This window comes from Lactuca serriola, chromosome 6 (genome assembly GCF_051521515.1).
Source record: "Lactuca serriola cultivar US96UC23 chromosome 6, Lser_US96UC23_V15, whole genome shotgun sequence".
NCBI classification, from domain to species: domain Eukaryota; kingdom Viridiplantae; phylum Streptophyta; class Magnoliopsida; order Asterales; family Asteraceae; genus Lactuca; species Lactuca serriola.
In genome coordinates this window covers 176,891,788-176,914,626 of record NC_136413.1, presented here as the reverse complement: position 1 = coordinate 176,914,626, position 22,839 = coordinate 176,891,788, and positions in this window count along the sequence as shown.

Sequence of the window (22,839 nt, the reverse complement as noted above, 5' to 3'; positions counted from 1 at the left end):
ATCACCACCCTGCGGCCTCGCAGCAGCAATCGCTGCGGTAGCCGCTGCAACAGCAGCCTCAGAAAGAGCGGCATAACGCTCATCAAACGTCTCAATCAGTGTGGTCTTTATAGACCCAAACATCTCCGGTATCTCTGCCTTGATGGCCGCAGCCACCTCCTCCTGGATGATCCGGCGGATCTCCTCCTCACTGGTACCACTGCTCTCGGGCATCAAACGTGTCCTCACCATGATCTGCCTCTGAAATACAACATACGATAAATTAGAATCCACACGAGCATACTCACACTCGTCAACTCCTCCCTCCTTGATTCTTGGTATTCCAAAGATTCTTACTTGGGCTACACACCGCTCCGGTGCTTCCAGTAGTACAGGCCCAATACTACTGCCTGCACCGCACCAGAATACACTCCAAGTCCTCCTCTTCGGATCCCAAGTCTCAACTACTCTATCATGCGTAGACCACTCTCTAATAGATCTCTCATAAGCCCCTCGCTGCTACCTACTCACTCTCAGGCATCTCATAGCAGCTCACCTCTCCCTAGGCTAAGGCATCACAAATCAGGCCACTCTAGTCCTAATAGCAATACCTAGCCTACTCTAGCATGCAGATACATCATATCAATATCAATATCACATAATATAAAGGTATTTTGGGAAATCACCGTTCGGGCGCTGACTGATCGTACACACATCTCTTGCTCTGCGTTTTTCAAAAATCTTTTACTCTTTTTGAAAATACATCACAAATCCTCAGTTTGAGTTCAAATACGCCCGAAGGTGTACTCGAATCCCTCAAACCAAGGCTCTGATACCAACTTGTAACACCGTGAATTTTCAAAATAATTTTTCGTAATTATAAAAACATTTCTCACTTCATTTCATAAAACATTAAGTTTAAAATTCCAATTCGTATCATACAAATCCCAAGATCACATAAATATATATCAAAAGTCCCCTGCGTGTGTACAGATCAAGCCGTCGCCTTCCCACGGTCATCGCTAGTACCTGAAACAACAACACTAACACTGTAAGCGCGAAGCTTAGTGAGTTCCCCAAAATACCACACATAGAACACATATTAGTCACTCGAGGCTATAACTCTATGGGTCCGTGCACCCAAACTCCGTGAACCCTCAGGTTCTAACTCTAGGAACCTTCCGGTTCCAACTCTGTAAACATGCACAGCATAATCACATGGAAATAATGCAGTACAACATATAGCATACATAACATACAAATACTCTGTCACATAACTGTGGTTACCTACTCAAGGTAAGGTATAGTGAGAAGACTCACCTCGCGTATCTCGGTATCTCACGAATCCTGGAAATCCCTCGTGCTCGATCCTCCGAGCTCTAATCCTCCTATAACATCATATGTCTCTAATTAACACTTTTTATCTCTAAGGTTGACTATCCCTAAGAAGTCAACACAGGTCAACTTTGGTCAACGGTCAACTGTCAACTTTGACCGGACTCGGCGAGTGCACAAGGGCAACTCGGCGAGTCTAGACGTTTTCACCAACTCTCTAGGATTCCCTTCTTACACGTCGAGTACTCCCCCTGACTCGACGAGTTCCACCTGGAAGAATCGCGGGGCCACCCCGACTCAACTCGCCGAGTCTCAAGAACAACTCGGCGAGTCCCAACTCGACTCAGTCCACCTGTCAACCCTCTCTAACTCACCCTGACTCACTGAGTCAACCTATGAATCGACTGGACCACTCACTGAGCGAACTCAAGGCAATCTTCAAGCTACTCGTCGAGTCTGCTCATCGGACTCGGCGAGTCCATGCCATGCAATCACTCAAACTCGCTTCTAAGGTCAGATCTGCTCCAACAATTCATAGATCTGGCCTTCCTAGATTGATTCATCACGTAAAGCCCCTAACTTGGTGTCCATAACACACCCCATGGCTCATAAGCAGCATTTTGACCTAAGGCATAAGGATTCCAATCCAAAACCTCCATTGATTCCCAAAAAGCTTGGGCAAAGGGACACTCTGGACCTCCAAGGGTCCAGATCTATGGTCTAAATCGCTTAAGGGACCAAGGGAGCACAAGATCTAGCCACAAAAGGGTTCAATAAACCCCAAATCAATGTAAACATCAACATAGAAGAGGATAGCTTGAAGGTATTACCACAATAGTGATTCTCTGGACTCCAAACCCTCAGAAGATGGCTCCTCTTGCTTTCCCCTTAGCTGATTTTCCCTTTCCTTGCAAAATGACACCTCCAAGATCAATAATGGCCTCCTACTTTGCTCCAAACGCTCACACTCGATTAGGGTTTCACTCAAGGGACTGGTGAGCACAAATGACGGCCATAAGGCCCTTTAAATAGGTCCCAAACCCGGAGAAATTAGGGTTTCATTAAACAGCGCAGACTCGCCGAGTCCATATCCTGGACTCGCCGAGTCCAGGCGAATCCCGCGTCCAGAATCGCGACCCTACTCGGCGAGTCTGAGCTCCAACTCGCCGAGTCCCCTCTCAAAACACCAAAATCATAAACAATAAAGATACCTGGAAATCCGGGCTGTTACAAAATGTATTCAAAGGAATGTACTTTGAATGTGAGACATCATATATATGGAATTGCGTTGTAACAATCTCCAGTAGAGCACTTTGTAATATCATTGGCAAAGTCTTGGTGGCTTTGATGATGTGACGTTACGAAGGGATCGTTGCATAAAATGTTAGAATCTAACATATTCTAGTAGTGGCAAGAATCTTGTATTCTTACACAAACAATAAGGATTAGGAGTTGTGAAATGAGCATCATTGGAAATGTTTACAATTGATCTATTTCACAAGGTATAGACCACAGGAAAAAAGAGTGTGCATGCTTGGAGCAGGGGACAAATGTTGTTATAAATCAAGTAATAAGTTGATTATCTGAAACATTATACAATGAATAATGCGTAATAAATATGGTGATTAAATAAAGGTGTTCTAATTATACTCAAAAGTATGGGGCATATAGGATTAGTATTATTCTTGTGTTTCATTTTGCATGTTTTGACTTCCCGAATAATAAGATTATTCAAACCATCCACAGTCGATCATAATTTGGAAGTAGGTATGAAAGAAGACTGTCATGAATCCGACTGTAGATTGTCTTAAGTGTTTTAGACATAGCACAAATATGTTGTAGAGTTCATGAGTGCTCCTGAAATAAGATAAGTATTGGATTAAACCCAAGCTCACTTGAATCACTTCATGGATTTTATCACGAGTGATTAGTGAGATGATAATATCTTATATTCTTTAAACAGAGATGTGTGAGTTGTAGTTTGCAAGTCGGTTACACATTGATAATATGTAAACACACCAGTAAGTTGGTGTTATAAAACATATTGTTGTTTGTGATTTGATGAGTAGGTACAAGCGAGTATTTGAGTCGAAGTTTATCCGTTAATTTTACCCAAAGTTGGATAAAAGCGATATATGTGGGCCCCTCGATGATTTAGTGATGACACCCTAAGCGCTTGGCCAAGCCGGGACTAAGTTGATGAGTTCAATTGTAGTCTTTTGTCAGTCGTCATAAATCGGAAATCGAGAAACAACACATAGACAGAGAGAATGATTATAATCCATGTCTTAGTGTTTACGATATCTAGAATGGAGAAATATATGATTCCTTATCTAAAGGACGCATTACTGATAAGATCAGAGTTTACAACTGCTGATCAGGTTCTGAAGTCGAACTTACAAAATAGTTATTAGAGTTATCCAAGTGGGAGACAGTTGGATTAGGTGTCAAAGCCCATAAATATTTTGGTATGTACTTGACCCGATTATGAGCATGGTCCTTTTGGGTTGCCTTCACCATAGCAACTGATAGGATGAATTAAGGAGAAAAAAGATTAATTATGATTTATTAATATATTATAATAATAATATATTAAAGGAGAAATCATATTGTTTAATTAATATTAGTCAAGAATTAATTAAGAATTAATTTTGTGACAAAAAGAGATTAATTAAATAAAGGGTATTGATACTGTAATTATAAGATAGTTACAATGTTGGGCTTAGGATCCATAAAGGAAGCATGGACGAATTCTATATGAAGGTCCATATAGAAATCGTCCAAGGGCCTTCTAGAAAGGTCTTTGGGCTGCTTAAGGATTAAGCAGTTGGATTAGGGTTTCCTGGTTGATAATCCTAGAAGCCTAAGTATAAAAGGATCCCTTGGGCAAGCCAAAAACGTCCCTAACCTTCTAAGAGAAACCCTAGGATGTTTTTGGTGCCTCTTCCCTCTCTCATTATTCATCTTGTTGCTTATGGTTTTTGTGACTCCATTAGAAGTGCAACATTTGAGGCACTAAGCTTTCAGAAGTCAAGATCAAGGAGTGTAGTGATTGTTATTGCTACATAACAATCAAAGTAAGATCTAAACCCTATTTTCATAAGTGATTTCAATTATAGTATGCTAGATCTAGGGTTTATGAGCTTTGGATAATTTGCATGTACATTTAGATAAACCTAGATCCAAAGTTTTAGGGTTTTGCATGTGCGCCATAGGATTGATGTAATGCTCAAAACCCATCAGATCATCCCCTTTCCCACACACTTGAAGGAAGCTTACCTGTGCAAGGTTTTTGGTTCCACCCTCACAGGATCAACCTTGAAATGGCTATTAAATGTTTCTCCTTACTCTATTACTTTGTTTGCACATTTAGTTAATATTTTTAACAACCAACTTTCTTGTAGAAAAACATTCGAGAACATCACTAGTGATCTCTATCGGGTGGTTTAGGATCCTAAGGAATCCCTCAGGGATTTCATGAACAGGTTTAGCAGGGAAGCTCTGAGTATCCCCAATATCGACATGGAAAATTCCGTGGAAGCTTTCAAAATGGGACTAAAGAAAGACTCTCATTTCTATGAAGACCTTGTAATGAGTCCATGCAACAAAATAGATGAAGTAAGGAGCAGAGTGCTAAGGTTCATAAGGCTCGAAGAAGACAAGGAGACCCAAAAGAGGATCAACCCACCTAGCTCATATGATAATACCAATAGGAAGGTCGAAGACTCGGCCCATAGATCCTATAAATCTAAACCTTATTCCATACTTGATCATCATAGGTTTAATGTCCGTGAAGATGAAGGGGAGGAAGAATAATTTACTAAGATCACTAACTACTATTTTTCCGTGGACGTTTCAGATCTAATATTTTCCATGCAGGATCTTGGCGAAAAAGCGAGATGGCCAAGAAAGGGAGAAAAGTCCACCACCTGGAAAGACAAGTGTAACATCCCAAAAAGCATAACAAAAAATTTCATTTTTAATTATTAAATAAACCATAGTTATCAAAATCATTTCATCCAAAACATAAGTCATCGTATCAAATCAGAGTATCATATCAAAACTCATGTCAATATATCAGAGTAAAACATCCCAGTAGCATAATGGTGTGTACAATGCAGTCATCCCGAGCTCTTCCCTTTGCTACCGGAAGTACCTGAAACCAAAATTGGAAACTATAAGCACAAAGCTTAGTGAGTCTCCCCAAACTACCACATACCATACACATAAACACATAATGACATAATAACATATCATGGGCCTTGACCGCTTCATCGGGCCCCACTCGACATCGGGCCCCGCCCGGCATCGAGCAAAGCTCGGTATACAAATAAACATAACAACAAATGCACATAAATAATCACATAACATAAACATATAAACATAATTTGGGGCCCACACGGCATCGAACCGAAATTCAGAAGCGTACAAAAATTCCTCAGGCATTGTCCGGCATCGGACCGTCATCCAGAACATAAAAAACAGAAACATGCAAGAATCACGAAGACATCAAGCATACAAACATTCCTCGGGCACCGACCGACATCGGATCGAAACCCGAAAACATATAAACCTACATCGGGCATTGTCCGACACGGACCTTAGTCTGGAACATACTAACATACATATATGGGTCGGCATTAGTGCCTTCGACCCATTCATACAGGAGGAAACTCACCTCATTGTCGGATGATCGCTGAAACGTCTCTGCCCAGAATCAGTTATACTCGCTCCCTGAACCAAAACAACCCTTTAGATACTATTCCATACTCATAACCCTTAAGATTCAACTCTGGTCAAGTCAAAGTCAAGTCTCCGAATTGACTCAACTCGTCAAGTTTACCCTTCAACTCATCGAGTTCTCATGAATCACAGAAATCGTAAAAGTCGCGATCTAACTCGTCGAGTTTTCCTTCAACTCTCCAAGTTCCTCCTTCTCAATAAAAATGGGACTTTCCTAGTACAACTCGTTGAGTTCCCTTGGGGACTCGCCGAGTTCCATTAACAGAATCGGGGACCTTGCAAACCAACTCACCGAGGTCCCTTATGGACTCATCGAGTTTATCAGTCTGTCAACTCTTCTTAATGCATTAAGCCCTTATTCTGTAGATCTACCCCCTAAACTTTGGATCCAAACTAGAAATACGCTTAAAAGGGTAAAGTTTCCATATTTACCCGTTAAGGTCTTCTCCAAACGCATAAGAATCAAACCCTAACTCAAAATAGCTTAGATCCAACTCTAAAAGCCATCAAAACTTCAAGATAGACCATGAGGTCATAGATCTGGACTCTAGGGACGATTTGGTCACATAAAGTTCCTAACTTTACTTGCATGCATGACCTACTTGGCTCAAAAGGCCAAAAAGATAGTCTAAAGGTTGCATGGGGATTCTATGGCCATAGAGTTGGCACATTTATGCCATGGAAACCCTTCAAGGTCCTAGATCTGAAGTATTCCCCACCTGGGACGTCCAAATCCCAAGGATCATGTCACTTGGACCAAAACTAGCAAAATAACCCTATAAAGGAGATCTAAGAAACTACGAGGAAAGATTTAAGCTTTATAGCAGCAAAATGTTGTGGATGAGGCAAGGATTATGGATCTATATGCTCCCTCTTGTGTCTCTAAGCTCTACTTGTTCCAATAGCTTCAAATACACACCAAAACTCTCAAAAACAACTCACAAACACTCAAATGGCTTTAGGGTTTTCGAGATTTAGGGTTTGGGACTTGAAGGCTGAAAATGAGGCTAACATGAAGGGTTTAAGATGTTTAAATGGGGTGCAAACCCTAGAAATTTGGGTTTCCTCCCAGCCAGTCTACTCGTCGAGTTGAGGCCTCTCAACTCGTTGAGTAGGTTACTTAAATCATGTGATCCTGATAATCTCTACTCGACGAGTTTGGGGCATCCAACTCGTCGAGTTGCTCTGTAAACACGAATAAATTATAAATTAAATGTGTACCATGAGCAAGTCATTACAAGTTTTCCCCACTTGTCTTAGACTTCGTCCTTGAAGTCTGCTGCCTCAAACAACTTTGGGTAATGCTCTCTCATCTCCTCCTCGGGCTCCCAAGTCCACTCTAACCCCTTGTGGTGAATCCACTGCACCTTCACTAATTGTACAACCTTGTTCCTCAAGGTTTTTGTATTGCGATCCAAAATCGCCACTAGCCTCTCAATGTAGTTCAGGCTATCATCCACCTGGATATCCTCTAGAGGCACCACTGCGGAATCATCCACCAAACACTTCCGCAGCTAGGAGACATGAAAAGTGTTGTGGATCTGGTTAAGCTCTGCTGGAAGATCCAAACGATAGGACACAAGGCCCACCCGATTCGAAGCTCTAAAAGGATCGATGTACCTGCGGCCAAGCTTGCCCCTCTTCCTGAACCGAATGACACCTTTCCACGGTGACACCTTCAGGAGGACCATATCCCCTACATGAAACTCTAGGTATGAACGACGCTTGTCGGCATAGCTTTTCTGCCGACTCTGAGCAGTCTGGAGCCTGCTCCGGACCTCCTAGATCTTCTTTGTGGTCTTGAGTACCACCTCAGTACTCCCCATGACTCTTTGACCAACCTCTCCCCAACAGATTGGGGTCCTACACTTTCTCCCATAGAGCATCTCGAAGGGAGGTCGATCTATGCTACCGTGAAATTTTTCGTTATACGAAAATTCCGCTAACGGAAGATATGTATCCCAACTACCGCCGAAATCCAATACACATGTGCGCAACATATCCTCGAGAGTCTGGATCGTCCTCTCACTTTGTCCATCAGTCTGAAAGTGAAAAGTTGTGCTGAAGTGAAGACGAGTACCCATCTCGTCATGAAACCGTTTCCAAAACCTGGAAGTGAAGCGAACATCTCGATCTGACACAAACAACACCGGCACTCCATGACGTGCCGCCACCTCGTGTACATAGATCTTGGCTAGCTTCCCAGCCGATATACTCTCCTGGATCGTGATGAAATGAGCACTCTTAGTCAATCGATCCACGATGACCCAAATCGAATCTACTCCATGTGCGGTCCTGGGAAGCTTCGTGATGAAAACCATAGTGATATCTTCCCATTTCCACACGGGAATATCCAACAGTTGTATCTTTCTGTGAGGTCGCTGGTGCTCGGCCTTGACTTTCCTGCAAGTCAAGCATCGCTCCACGTACCAAGCTATGTCCCGCTTCATGTAGGGCCACCAATAGTTAGGGCAAAGATCTCGATACATCTTCGTCGCCCCAGGATGGATGAAGAATCTCAACTTATGAGCCTCATCCATCAGAACCTGGCGTACACCACCCCAGTAAGGAACCCAGACCCTCTGATGCAAGTTCAACAAACCGTGAATGTCGTAATCAAATGAGGTCACCTGGCCTATGATCCGCTCACACTTTCAGAGCTCTTCCTTCATACCCTCGACTTACGCCTCCTGAATCCGCTCCAGTAACAGAGTAATCACTGTCATCCTCATACATATGTCTCTTATCGGTGCTGCAACCACCTTACGGCTGAGCGCATCGGCCACCACATTCACCTTCCCGGGTGGTAGAGGATATCACAATCGTAGTCCTTCACCACATCTAACCACCGACACTGCCTCATGTTCAGATTAGGTTGGTTCATCAAATACCTTAGGCTCTTGTGGTCCGTGTAAATGGTACAACGAACCCCATAGAGGTAGTGTTGCCAAATCTTGAGGGCAAAAACTACGGCACCCAGCTCTAAATCGTGTGTCGAGTAGTTCGCCTCATGAGGATTCAACTGCCTCGAGGCGTATTCTATCACGTGACCCCGCTGCATCAGCACTGCACCCACACCCATGATCGAAGCGTCACATTAAACCAAGAAATTATCGACGCCCTCCAGGAAAGTCAGAATCGGTGCCTCGCACAACTGTTGTCTGAGAGTCTCGAAGGTTGCCTGCTACTCAGGCCACCAGTGGAATGTCACCGACTTCTTAGTCAATCGGGTCAAGGGAACATCAATCTTAGAGAAGTCCTGGATGAATCTCCAATAATAACCCGCCAGACCAAGAAAACTCTGAATCTCAGATGGAGACCTTTGAACCTCCCACTGCATCATGGCCTCTATCTTGGCCGGATCGACCAGATTACCCTTCTGGTTGACAAGGTGTCCTAGAAACTGCACCTCGCGCAACCAGAACTCACACTTGGAGAACTTTGCAAAAAGTCTCTCCCTCCTCAGTGTCTCCAGCACCTCCCTCAAGTGCTCCTCATGCTCCTCCTGGGTCTTGGAATAAACCAAGATGTCATCGATAAAAACTATCACAGACCGATCCAGCATCATTCTGTACACGCGGTTCATGAGGTCCATGAATGCGGTAGGAGTATTGGTGAGCCCAAACGACATCACCACGAACTCATAGTGACCATAGCGAGTCTGAAAGGTTGTCTTTTGCACATCATCGTCCCTGACTCGCATCTGTGATAACCCAATCGCATATCAATCTTGGAGAACCAAGATCCACCCTGAAGCTGTTCAAATAAATCGTCAACCCTCAGCAAGGGATAACGGTTCTTCACCGTTACCTTATTCAGCTCCCGGTAATCTATACACATCCGATGTGACCCGTCCTTCTTCTTCACAAACAGGATCGGGGCTCCCCATGGCGAACTGCTCGGCCAGATAAATTCTTTGTCTAACAACTCCTGCAACTGTGTAGAAAAACTTCTGCATCTCGGGAGGATCCAACCAATATGGTGCCTTGGCTATCGGAGCCGCATCAGGGACTAGGTCAATCCTAAACTCTACCTGCCTCACCGGGGGTACCCCAGGAAAATCCTCTAGGAACACATCCGGGTACCCCCATACGATCGGTACATCATGTACAACCTAACTTGTATTAGATCATTATTTGAGTTTATTTGCAATTTATGTTAGTTCTAATTGTATTAAATGATTGGTGACACTAAAATCATCAACACAAAGTTAATTTACCCTCTTTTTTCCCTCATGTGTTTCATTATCGTTGTCATCTTCTTGATCTTCTTCGATAAAACGTAAATTAAAGCATCATATTTAACAATTTGATAGATTTCTATTAATAAGTTCGAAGATATGTCGTGGCATAGCGCTTAGTGACCCATGGTAATGTATGATTTTTTTCTAAAATATAATTGCACATCAAATGTTTGATTTTAAGATGACGATTATGTTAATATAAATAACAATAATATTGAATGAATTTTTATAATCTGTTTTTAATAATCATAATAATAATAATAATTAAAATAATGTAAGATTCAATGCATCCTTGATTTAATGGACTGGATATGTATCTTGTGCAAGACTTCTATTTTCTTATTTTGCAAGTTAAACTTAAAACAAATATAAAAAACATTAAAAAAATAACATGATTACCTACTTTTTTATTTGACTTTACTCTTCAAATTTAGGTGGAATAGTATTTAGTTAAAATACATCAATATTACATGTTATAATAAAATGTCTCAAAAGATATCTCTAGTTCAATCATTACATATGTCCTAATTGAGTTTAATATTCTCATCACTATCGTCAATTAAATTAAACCCAATATAATGATTTCAATAAAGTATTCTTGGTCCATAAAATAATCCTTTTGAACACCTAATAAGTTGAAAACTAAACCTAATATTAACTTATTAACCCCCATCCTTCCCCATGAGAGAGTAAAGTTGGCAAAAATCCATCCAACCCGCTAACACAAACCGAACCGAACCTAAAATTAACAGACTTGGTTGAGATTTTCAACTCATTTAAGTTAAATGCGTCAACTTATCTAACCCATTAAATTAAATAGATTGGGTTGGATAGAAATTATCAACCCGTTTTCAACTTGACAACCCATTTAACATTAATATATGTTTAATTTAATAGTTATTTGAATATTATCGTGTATTAATCGAAGTATTAATTTATAAATAATAGGGTTGTATTATTATTTATGTTTAAAAAAAATACAATTTAATTCTCATCATTTTTTAACGCCGACAATTCTCATAGTTATTTGAATATTATCGTGTATTAATCCAAACATTAATTTATAAATTATAGAGTTGTATTATTATTTATGTTTAAAAAATACAATCTTAATTCCCATCATTTTTCTTAACGCCGACAATACTAGTCACTATCCAAAATTCCCTTGAAATAAAACTTTTTTATGTTATTTGAATAATTTATTTGTATTTTTAAATTGAGGCTGTGTTTTTTTCGTACTCTGAAATTTAGTTACGTTTGAAAATGATTTAAGTAGTATAATCTTTAGTTAATTTTATTAATTTAAATGGGTTAACCCAAGTTTAACTCGTTTATTTCAATAGATTTGGTCAGGAATATCAAGGGTACGTCTGGTCATTTCTTCTTGTGATAATTATAACCTAAGTTTTTGGGTTTATAATTATCACAAATTGTTTAACATAAATAGTATATTTTAAAACATAAAAACTATATTTTCATCTATCTAACCATTTAATTAACAATAAATAGTTTAAAACATAAAAATACATATCGAATACATCATTTAGTGATAAACAATTCAAAATGGATATTCTATGTAGTTAGTTCAATAAATAAAATATTAGAATTTACAAGAAAAAAAACGATCCTACAATCTTAAGATCGATTTTACGATCTTGTGATCTGAACTTACGATCCTACCGCGATCTTACCGAATAACACTCATAGTCAGATCAGGATCGATTTGCCTAGGCAAGATCGTACGATCGAACGATCATGATCGTGATTATAATATTCTTGCTTATTACATTAACCTATAAATAATTGTTGCCTATAACAACTTAAGTTGTAATACATGATAAGATGATGAACTCTTTGGAATTTAGTCATATAATGTATTAATCTTGAATTCTTGCTGACTTTCTATAGAAAGAAGTTGAATGCACCGGAGCTTGGTAATACTACCATATAATAATTGTACATAAACACTAGTAGACCAAAAGAAACAAAAGAATTCAAATCTCAAACCATAGCTCGCAGCCTTACAACATAAAGGAAATTCAGAAGTAAGTAGCTTCAAAAGGCCTTTTCTCAATTCTCACCAAAAGTATGAAGATCATCCGTGAAGTAACCACATGTACTTCATGAAAGTGGGGTTGTACTTTGATCTGGAGTTGGTTTCATGATGAAAGATAACTATGCTATAAAAACTTGTACTTCAACCAAAAAAAAGTGTACATTTCTGGAAATTTGGTCAACCATCATAAAAACTAAGCTCGAAGCATTAAGCTGACTGAAATCATCTTCCCATTCTCATACATTTGCCAAGTTCTGATAACCCTTGTTAGGAAGTAATACGGATAAAAAGAAAAATCAAAAGCACGTACAAACACAGTATTTATGTGTAGTGGCGGATCCCTATGGGGGCCAGGAGGAGCCATGCCCCCCCCCCCCCCCCTGTTTTTTTGCCTACTAAGTATTAGTTTTTCAATAATCAAGATTTTCTCTAGAAAAAATTAATATGTACTCTCCTGCTTGGTGGCTTGGTGCTTGCCTCGTGATGTAACAAAATTGGAAAAAAAAAAAAGGAAACAAACATTTATGTCTAAAAACGGTGAAGACTTTCTTAAAAAAAAGATGAAGACTTTCTTAAACAATGGGAAAATACCAACTGTAATGAGATAGAATCGCATAAGGTTGTGTATGAAGAAAACACACAAAAAGTTCAAAAGTATATAAAAATCTAGATCTCTAAAAGAAAAAAGTAAGAACCCTAGTAACCACCGGGAGCGGTCATTGTTTCCGGTCACAAGCTACTGGTCCACCTCTTTTCGCCACTCATGTAATCATCTCACCCTCTCCGCCTCTTGCTCTCTCGCCACTGCCCATCGCACTTCTTAAACATCAACTTAACTTACTTTCATACAATCTCACTATTTTCCCTCTATTTTTTCTTACCTTTGGCTTTTTTGCTTTCTCTCATTGATAACGAAAAGAACCATAAGATTTTTGATTGAAACTGATTCAAAAGTGTTATCATGAATATCCAGAAGACCTTTTTTGGTTGTTAATGATAAGTGATAACGTGTGGTAATATATATGAATAACTTTTGATTCTCAAGGATGTCAGATGTAAATTATATTATTTATCTTTTTTTTTTAGTAAAAGTACAGTAAACACTAATGTGTTAACTGTTTGTACTTTGTTTGTATCTTTTACCTCAATTTTAATTTTTATAAAAAGTCCATATAATATAATATTTATATGGCTACCTTGATTTTATTTTATTATTATCAGTTTTCATATTTGGCTTATAAACTTTTAGATTCATAAATCTATCAACATGTAGTTCGGGATGTATTTTTTCCCTTAAAATGGTTAGTTGTTTCCATTCTTAAACTTTATCTATTAATTATTTATTTGCTTTGTATTTTTTATTTGTAAACTAATTGTAATTGTGTTATGATGTAAACTAACTTCAATAACTATCTATTGTTAACTAATAGTTTTTTTATATAAAATATTGGTTTGTCATGACTTTTTAACCAAAATAAACATCTTTGTTTTGAAGTTTGGTTTCGGACCCCTTGCTTCTACTATACGTGTTCCGCCCCTATTTACGTGGTTCAGTCAAGGTGACCTACGTCCATGGGAAGGAGGTGGGTATTATTTATTTCAAAGTTCTCAAACAGAGGTTACAAGTACAGTTTACCAGAGATTTTCCCAACAATCTAGAATCCAAGATACAAAATCACTTAGAATGCATCCTTATTTATACTTGAAGGATCACCCTAAAACCCTAATGGGCCAAGCCCATTGGCCCATGAATGGTGTCAACCAATCACAATTCTCCTTGCAACATCTTTTGGAACATTCATCCATGTTATACAACCCATGAGCATCAGCAACACACATGATGGAGCACCTTAAGCCATAGTGGTGCAACATGAACACTAGAGGCCCAACATCCATCTTGGTGGCACAGCATGGTGTATTCCTTGAGCATCACCAGCATTTGAGCATCATAAAGGACTTCATAGCACATGTGACTCATATAAAATATCATGGCTCAATAAGAAACCAAGATGGTGTAAAATGTATGATGTTTGCCCATCTTGTGCGAGGATGTCGCAAGATCCATCATGCTTGGCTCAACATATCCCAAAGGTGGTGCAACTTCTCATTGATGGCTCAACTTCTCCTTGTTGGTCCAACATCTTCACTTGGCTCAACAACTTCATGGCGTAATATGTTGGACCATGTTTCTCCATGTTGCTCCAAGTTTCTATAAGTTGCTTCAAGTTGCCCCAAGTTGTTCCAAGTCAGTCCAAGTTGTTCCAAGTCACTCCAAGTTGATCCAGACCCCCTTTTAGAAGATTCGTTCCTTTGTCACTTGATTCTTTCCTTTGGAACTTGATCCTTCCCTTTATCAAATGATCCAAATCCATCTTAGATGATCCGTTCCTTTTTCACATGCTCCATGAACCTCAAGTGCTCCATTTAGTTCTAAGTGCTCCAAATGCTCGAGTTACATTTAATGGTATGCGTGCACTTATAACATATTTATGCGTTGGAATTACTTTCATATATCAACCAGCGTATTTCATAGACTGGAGTGAGGTTTTTTATCTTTAGTACAATTTTATTGAGCAATAAATTGTTAGAATTGATTATCTTTATCCATCGTTATTTCAACCTCTATCGGTGGCACTTCTCTTGAAAATTCAGTTGCTGCTTCAAGATCACGTTCATCCTCGATTATTATATTATGTAAAATAATGCATGTAGTCATTATGTCATGTAGTACTTTCTTTTGATAAAAATGAGTTGATCCCTGAATAATTACAAAACGTGATTGCGAACTCCAAATTTACATTCAACATTCTTTCAACACGCTTCTTGTTGCGTAGCAAAAAATCTCTCTTTTGGACTTATTGGTTTTTATGAATAGTTTGTATTAGAGTGGACCACTTTAAATATATACTATCAACCAATTATTATCCTATGTTGTATTATGTCCCTTGAATAGTTGCATAACATAATGGGCAATAGGTGCAATACCTTGTTCCAGATTGGAAAAAAGATAGGAAGACTCCAATACATTTATATCATTGTTGGTGTTTAGCATACCAAAATAGCCATGTCATATCCAAAGATTGCACTACAAGAAAAAGGGGCATATGTGACTAAAATATCAGAGACTGATTAATCACTCTTAGATACCTTGTAACCAAGATTGATGAATTAGTCCTAGATATTATCTTGGACTGATTTTAATGTGTGGATCATTAGATATTGACCAGAAATATTTAAAACAAAAACTTAGTCCCTAATTTGTTTATGACAGTTTAGGTTTGGAGGGAAACACATTAGGGACTGAATTTCAGTCTCAAATAACCTGACATCAATTTTGACTTTGGAGGGAAACTTATTAGGGATTAAATTTCAGTCCCTGGTAGACTTGTGCTAATTTCTATTTTGTAGAGAACATATTAGGGAAAATTTTCAGTCATTGATATATGTGACAACCCAAAACTTCTATCAATATTAAACTCGACTCCGTCACCTTTTTACACCGTTTAAGGGTTCGTTTAAGTGTTCTAAGCTTGAGTACAACCAAGGTTGAGATTAGGGATGAACTATAAAGTCGTAAAGTAGCAAAAACGGGCCATACACCCTCTTGGGAGGAGTGTACGGTCGTACACATGGGTGTGCGGCTGCACACCCACCCCTCAACCGTACACCCGGGATGGTGGGTCACCCAACCCTATAAATATGAGGAGACGCCTCTGATTCACTCTTTTCTTCATTCGGCTGCACACTGCTACTTTCTCTCTCTAGAATCTTCATCCAATAACCCTCCAAAGGCATCAAAAACGTAATTGAATCATCCCCTAGCTCGTTATACTTGAAAGATCCCTTAATTCTTCATGTTTTAGGCCTTGTTCTTCATCCTTTGAAGGTGTACGGCCGCACACCTTCAGAAGGTCGGCCATACACACCTTAAAGACCCTCCAAATTGAGGATTTGGCCCATATCTTCTAGTTGGTCACGACCCTAGCCTTGACTCTCTTGAAAATCGACATTTTGTTGATAGATGAAGAGTGTACGTCCACACACCCCTTTGTACGGCCACACACCCCTTTGTACGTCCGCACACCCCTCTGTACGACCGCACACACCTCCCAAAACCGTAAACCCCTCGTTGATGATCATTTTAGGCCTCAAACTCGCATTTCAACTAAGCATGGGACCTAGAACACCCTTTGGATGGTAGATAGAGCCTTGGAAACACCACAAAAGCACCCCTCTTCATGCGTGTACGGCCATACACTCATGGGCCACACACCCATGGGCGTACACACCCTCAAGGTGGCTACACACCTCCCTCACTCAATCACATGTGATTTTTACACTTAGTTCAAGTGTTTCCAAGCCACTAGATTAGCTTCCCGTTATGCCTAGTCACGAAATACCCTAATTTTTACTCCTATATGTGTTATTACATGTTAAATAGGATCTAGATTTGTTCAAGGCTTCACTTAGCACTCATCATCTCATATTGATCTTCGTTCAAACCATTCACTCAAGGTGAGTTCATACCCCTACATTTTTCCGAGTCATTAAATGTTTTCAGGGGGAATACAAGCAAAAACACAAGTAATCTTGTGTTCAAATATATTATTTTGTTAATATATTTTACATAACGCATTAGAATATGAACCATGCAAAAGTTGTTTTCAAAACTAAGAAAATGAACCTACAAATCATATAAACCAAAGATACTATTTTACAAATCTCTATGCATTATCAAAAAGGGTTTTCTTGTATTATTATTCGTAAAGTCATCATCTAAAATTGGGAGACACGTCCTTGTACACTTTAATAACAAAAGGAAGGACTGGGTCCTTGGGTACTATCAATCATCAGCTAAGTGGAGGACTACGCTTATGAACTAGAATTTCCTGGAAGGAAAGCGTGGCTTTTGTGTATAGAACTATAAAGGACTAACTATCCTGCACCTTGCTGCTAGCTACAGTCAGACCGATAGGTCTACGGGTGACAAATGTCATAAAGGATACTGGCCCCGATACGTGCCATATCAAGTTAATGTATGGTTATAAAACTCGCCAATTGGACAGAGCTTCTACGTAATAATAGTATACCTCTCTTAAATAACTGCTTTAATAATATAAGCTTAGTACTTATATCTTACGATTAAAGCTAAAACCTCTTGTATTCCTGGGAAAATAAGGGACTTTCCCAGCCTCAACCTATTACTAGTGGTAGTCAAGGATTTCCAAAGGAAACTACGCTTAATCCATATAAGTATGGTAGATACCTACACTTTCCGATTTAAAACGAATAATTAAATAGTTTTCACTTAAGGGAAATGTAGGATTTCCAGGAAAATAAGTCAGTAGTTTTTTTATACAGTTGGTCTGTCATTCAACTAACGAACTTTCATTATTAATTTCATGATTCCTTAGTTTATACATCTGGGTTATGTATGAAGAATGCTTGATATACTATAAAATGTGCGGTTTCCACCTCATTCCTCGTTCCTTGTTTCGTCGTGGGTTTAGGGAAGATCCACACAGTTAACTGTCTATCCGGTATGGGTTTATACATAACCTTTATGAACTAAGAAGTCATAAAAGAAATGGGTTTAATCATGCTTTCCATAAGAAAATATGGGATTTTCTTGAGGAACTCCTTTCAACCGATATCAACAAGTCATGTTTCTTGAGGTCTAGATATATATTTATTTATTTCACCAGACAGTATGAGATTTCTAGGAAGGATATTGCATTTTTCAAAAGAACCGAGAACTGTTTTCCTAAAACAAAATGTTTATGAACTCACCAGCTTTATGCTGATACTCTTTCAAAATCTACTTGTATTCTCAGGGTTCTAGTAGACAGGTACACCCCCGAAGTTTTGAGAAGACTGCTTAGCAATGGATTGCGACTCCTGTTTTCTTTTGATTTTCCTTGATGCTAGAATATGTAATGTTTAAAATACTTATGTAAAACTTATACTTATTAATGCAATGGTTAGTTGTACTTTGATTACTATAATGAATGTGTTGTGATACTTACATGACGTCATCCGCCCCCGAACGTTTCCGCCATTCTGATTTGGGGGTGTGACAAATTGGTATCAGAGCCTTGTTTATAGTGAACTCGGTATATCAATCATAAAAGATATACAACTATAAACACAATGGGATTAAAAACACTCTGACCAAGAATTATACTTTAAGAATATATATCATTATGTTATAAAAGTAGAAATATATATTCAGAATATGTACATACTAGAATAAAAATCCTAAGAAGAACAAAATAAAAGTATTTGGAGGTTGGGCACTTTGATTAAACCTGGGCAGTTATGTAATCATATGTAGGATCAATATAACCTGATCAACTATATTTATTCGAGACATGACCAACATGTGCTTAGGAGTGATTGTGGTATTGCAACAAGTCTAAAACTTACCCAGATACCCGAAAATTTTCTAGAACCGAACATAAAAGTTTAAAATACAATAGGAGTATTTTAGTTATTATAAGATAACGACAGAGTATCGAGCATACAATTACAATACTATAGAAGTAGTACTAGACTAAACGTCTGTTAACTATCTATTTACCCCCATTCTCGTGTAGATATCATGGCGGGATTCCATCTCCTTCACGACCCATACTTTCCCAACCTAGGAAATGGAGGATGGCTTGATGATGAGCTAGAAGAAGAACCTTCAATCCCCTTAGATGATCACTCCGTCGAGAACCATTCGGAGAGTTCCGACTCCGAGCCCGAAGTCACTAATCTACCTCTAGTGGCTCCTGTTCCAAATCTTAACCCTCGTCCGGTTTTTCAAGGCCTGACGCCTCCATGGGTGGAAAGTTGGAAACATGGAATCAAGAGTAGGATCAACCGATGCCCTTGAAAAGCGATAGAAGCTTCTATGATCTAAGCGCAGGGGGGGCTCAGCGGACAGAGTCTTACCAATCCTGGTCCGCAGGGTTGCTCGGAACGAAATACAGGGTAGAACAACCCTCGACAGAATCATGGAAGTGGATGCAAATGCGACAAGGCATACAGTCCGCACCATCCGCCTTGAAGATGCACGTGAGAGGTCATTGAGAGACAACGAGGCCCTGCAGCAAGAGCTTGCTGCAACTCGAGCTGAAGTCATAGAACTCCGAGCACGCCAAAGAATATTCGAACGACACCTTCTTGACATGGAGCGCCAGCTGGCTAACTTAAGGATCCGTTCGAGGAGTACCCGTCGCTAGTAGGAAATACTCTACTCCTCCTTTGTTTTAGTTAAGAATGGCCTTCCTACCTATGCTCTAAGTAGCACTTTTCCCCCGTAAACATCATTGTATTGCAAGTACTGTTTTACTAGCTCTTCATGCTGTCAAACTTTCCCTCTGTTGGAATAATGTAGACCTACTCGTAGGTCAAAAAAATTCTAACTCTTAGTAATCTTAATACAAACTATAGAGAAAAGTGTCTTAATTCAGCTAAAGGTCATCGTTAGCGAACGTATATCTCAGACCAGTAACCTGCGAGCTAAGTAACTTTATCAAAGTTGTATCACCATTTCATCTACGAAACATATTCATAGACTGTACTCTTACCCTGGACGATCACTCTTTTCCCATCAAAACTCATGCCATTATCCCTAAAGAGAGTTTCGATGTTATAATCAACATGGATGGTTTGAGCCTCAGTCACGTTAATAACCTCTATTTCGAGAAAATGGTTCGTCTTAATCTTCCCACTGGCGAAGCCCTTGCTATTTTCTGCGATAAGCTCGGTTCGAAATTCCGTATCATTTCATGCATCAAAACCCCGAAGTACTTACAGAAGGAATGCTTTGCATTTCCAGCTCATTGTGTTCATGGAATGCACAGGTTAAAGACCACAAGAGCTTTACCCGAAATCTAGAATTTTCCTGACTTCTCTCCCAAGAATCTTCCAGGGATTTCTGCCGAACGCCAAGTCAAGTTTCACATCGACTTAATTCCCAGAGCTACCCCTATAGCTAAACCTTCATATCGTTTAATGCCGACGGGAGTGCAAAAATTTCCAGCCAGCCCAATAAACTGGTCAACGAAGGATTCATAAGTCTGTGTTATGTGGGCCTTATTATGGATTATTTCCAAATCTTTTCGAAAATTAAAAATCAATGTTCACCAATCAAAGATAACTTGGTTCGGAAGACACTCGGTCTCTATCCATTCTAAAAACTTACTTCTATTCCTGCTAGGACCCCATCATAGGGATGTGGGTCGAATAGAAGAAAATCGGATAACAAAATGGGAAATTTTCATGCATATATAAACACTTAGGTTCAATGTCGGGTGGTAGCTGAGGAAGGAATGCATGTTTAGTTATACTTGTTGTCTTTGTGATACTTGTATGTGCCTGGTAGGGAGGTGAGTGTGCGTGGGGCCCGTATCTCTTCACTAGTTGAGTGTGGACGGGGTTCCATATCTCATTATTAGTAAAGTAGGGGCAGGGCCTTGAGACTAGTAGTTATAGTTTTGTGTATGTTTGTTATGTACTAGCATGAAATTGATTATTTGTTTGTATGTGTATAGCGGGTGGGGCCCAATGATAGGCGAGTTCTGGTAAAAACAGATATGTATACCGAGCGGGGCTCGATGCCAAGCGGGGCCTGATGCCGGATTTGTCTGATTTCGGGCAGGGCCCAAGGTAGTGGGCTAGGCCCAATGTATGTGGTTATGTGATTGTGTCTATGGTATATAGTAGTATGGGGAGACTCACCACGCTTCATGCTTACGGTTTTTAGTTTTGGTTTCAGGTACTTCTAGTAGCAGAGGAAAGAGCTTGGGATGACTGCATGACATACACCACAGCTTTTAGGCTAGGATGTTTAGACTCTCATATTTGGCACATGATTTTGATATAGTATTTTATATGATGATTTGAGATATATTATTTATGTTTTGTGAAATGATAAATGGTAATTATGGTTTTTATAAATAATCAAAACGAAATTTTTGGACTGTAATTTTTGGGATGTTTCAAGTTGGTATCAGAGTCTTGGTTTGAGGGATGTTTCAAATTTTTGGACTGTAATTTTTGGGATATTTCAAGTCGGTTTCCCGAGGGGGATAAGGTCCGACTCGCCTCGTGTCTTCTAAAGGACAGAGCGTGTGATTGGTGGGAGGAGGTTGGACATGCTATTGGAGATAATGTCGCGTTGGACGTGATGACATGGAGTGACTTCTTGGCTAGGTTCAAGGCCGATTTTGCACCAGTTATTGAGGTGTAGCAGTTAGCACGCGAGTTCCAGGACCACCGGCAAACTACAGAGACAGTGGCAAAGATCACCGCCAACTTCAAAGAGAGAGCCCTTCTTGTTCTACAGTATGTGGTAGACGAGGAGATGAAGAAGGCTCGGTGCCACGAGATGTTGAGGATTGATATTAGACAGTTCATGAGTCGGTTCAGCACCAAGACGTTGGAGGATATGATCGCTCGATCCAGGGAGTGGGAGATTGACTTAGAGGCAGATACGAAGAGGAAACCAGACCAGGTGCAGACATCCACAGGATTGGGCAAGAGGCCCAAGACATCATATTCTAGATCGAGAGGTCATCAGGACCATAGTCGATGTGGCAAGTGTAGCAGGACACACGAGGTGTAACGTCTGTGTTTCTAGGCTAGGCATTAATGATGATGTAACAGTCTACGTTAACCTTTGTAACTCGTTTTGAAATAATAAAAATGTATTATTTGAGTATTATGTGTTTTATGCTTAATTGTGTGACTTAAATGAATTAAGGATAAAAATTGTGCGTTAAAATAAAATATTATATAAGCCCAAAATCTATATATAAAGAGGTAGTGGTCGTGACAAGGATTCTGGATATGTAAAGAATGCCGAAATTCGAATTATAACGAAGAAGTTATGACCTGTCGAAGTTTCGCGACAGAACCGGTACGACACTGCGTGACGTAAATAGTTAATTTACGATAGATCGATTTTTAGCCTTAGTGATCTAAATGAAAGTCGTGGAAAACATTAAACCGAGAGCATACATTAAAAGAACGTCTTAATCTGACTTCCTATGAGGAAGTTATGATTTTTCGAAGTTTCGACTTAACAGTGTGCAATCCAAAGTTCGAATATGAGATCGAGTGATTTCTAGTCGAGACAATCTAAACAAGAACCGAAGATCTCGTTAATAGTAGTGTAACGGTAAAAAAGACAGACGAAAACAGACGTTGGATAAAGAAGTTATGAACTTATAACGGACTTTCTTGTCCCGGCCTACTAAAAATAATATAATAAAAATAAAATCAAAATTAGCCGACGGAGTCTAAACGAAAGTTGTAGAGCATAGTCTCACCTACGTGTGGATATAAAGAACGCCAAAAACGGAGCTTATATACAAAAGATATGAATTTTTGAATTTTTTAAATAAAAATAAAAAATTGAAGCTTATCCGAAGGGGGAACGCCCCGCATTCATTTTGCTCGGCCTAAGATGAGCCATGTGATCAACAGCAAA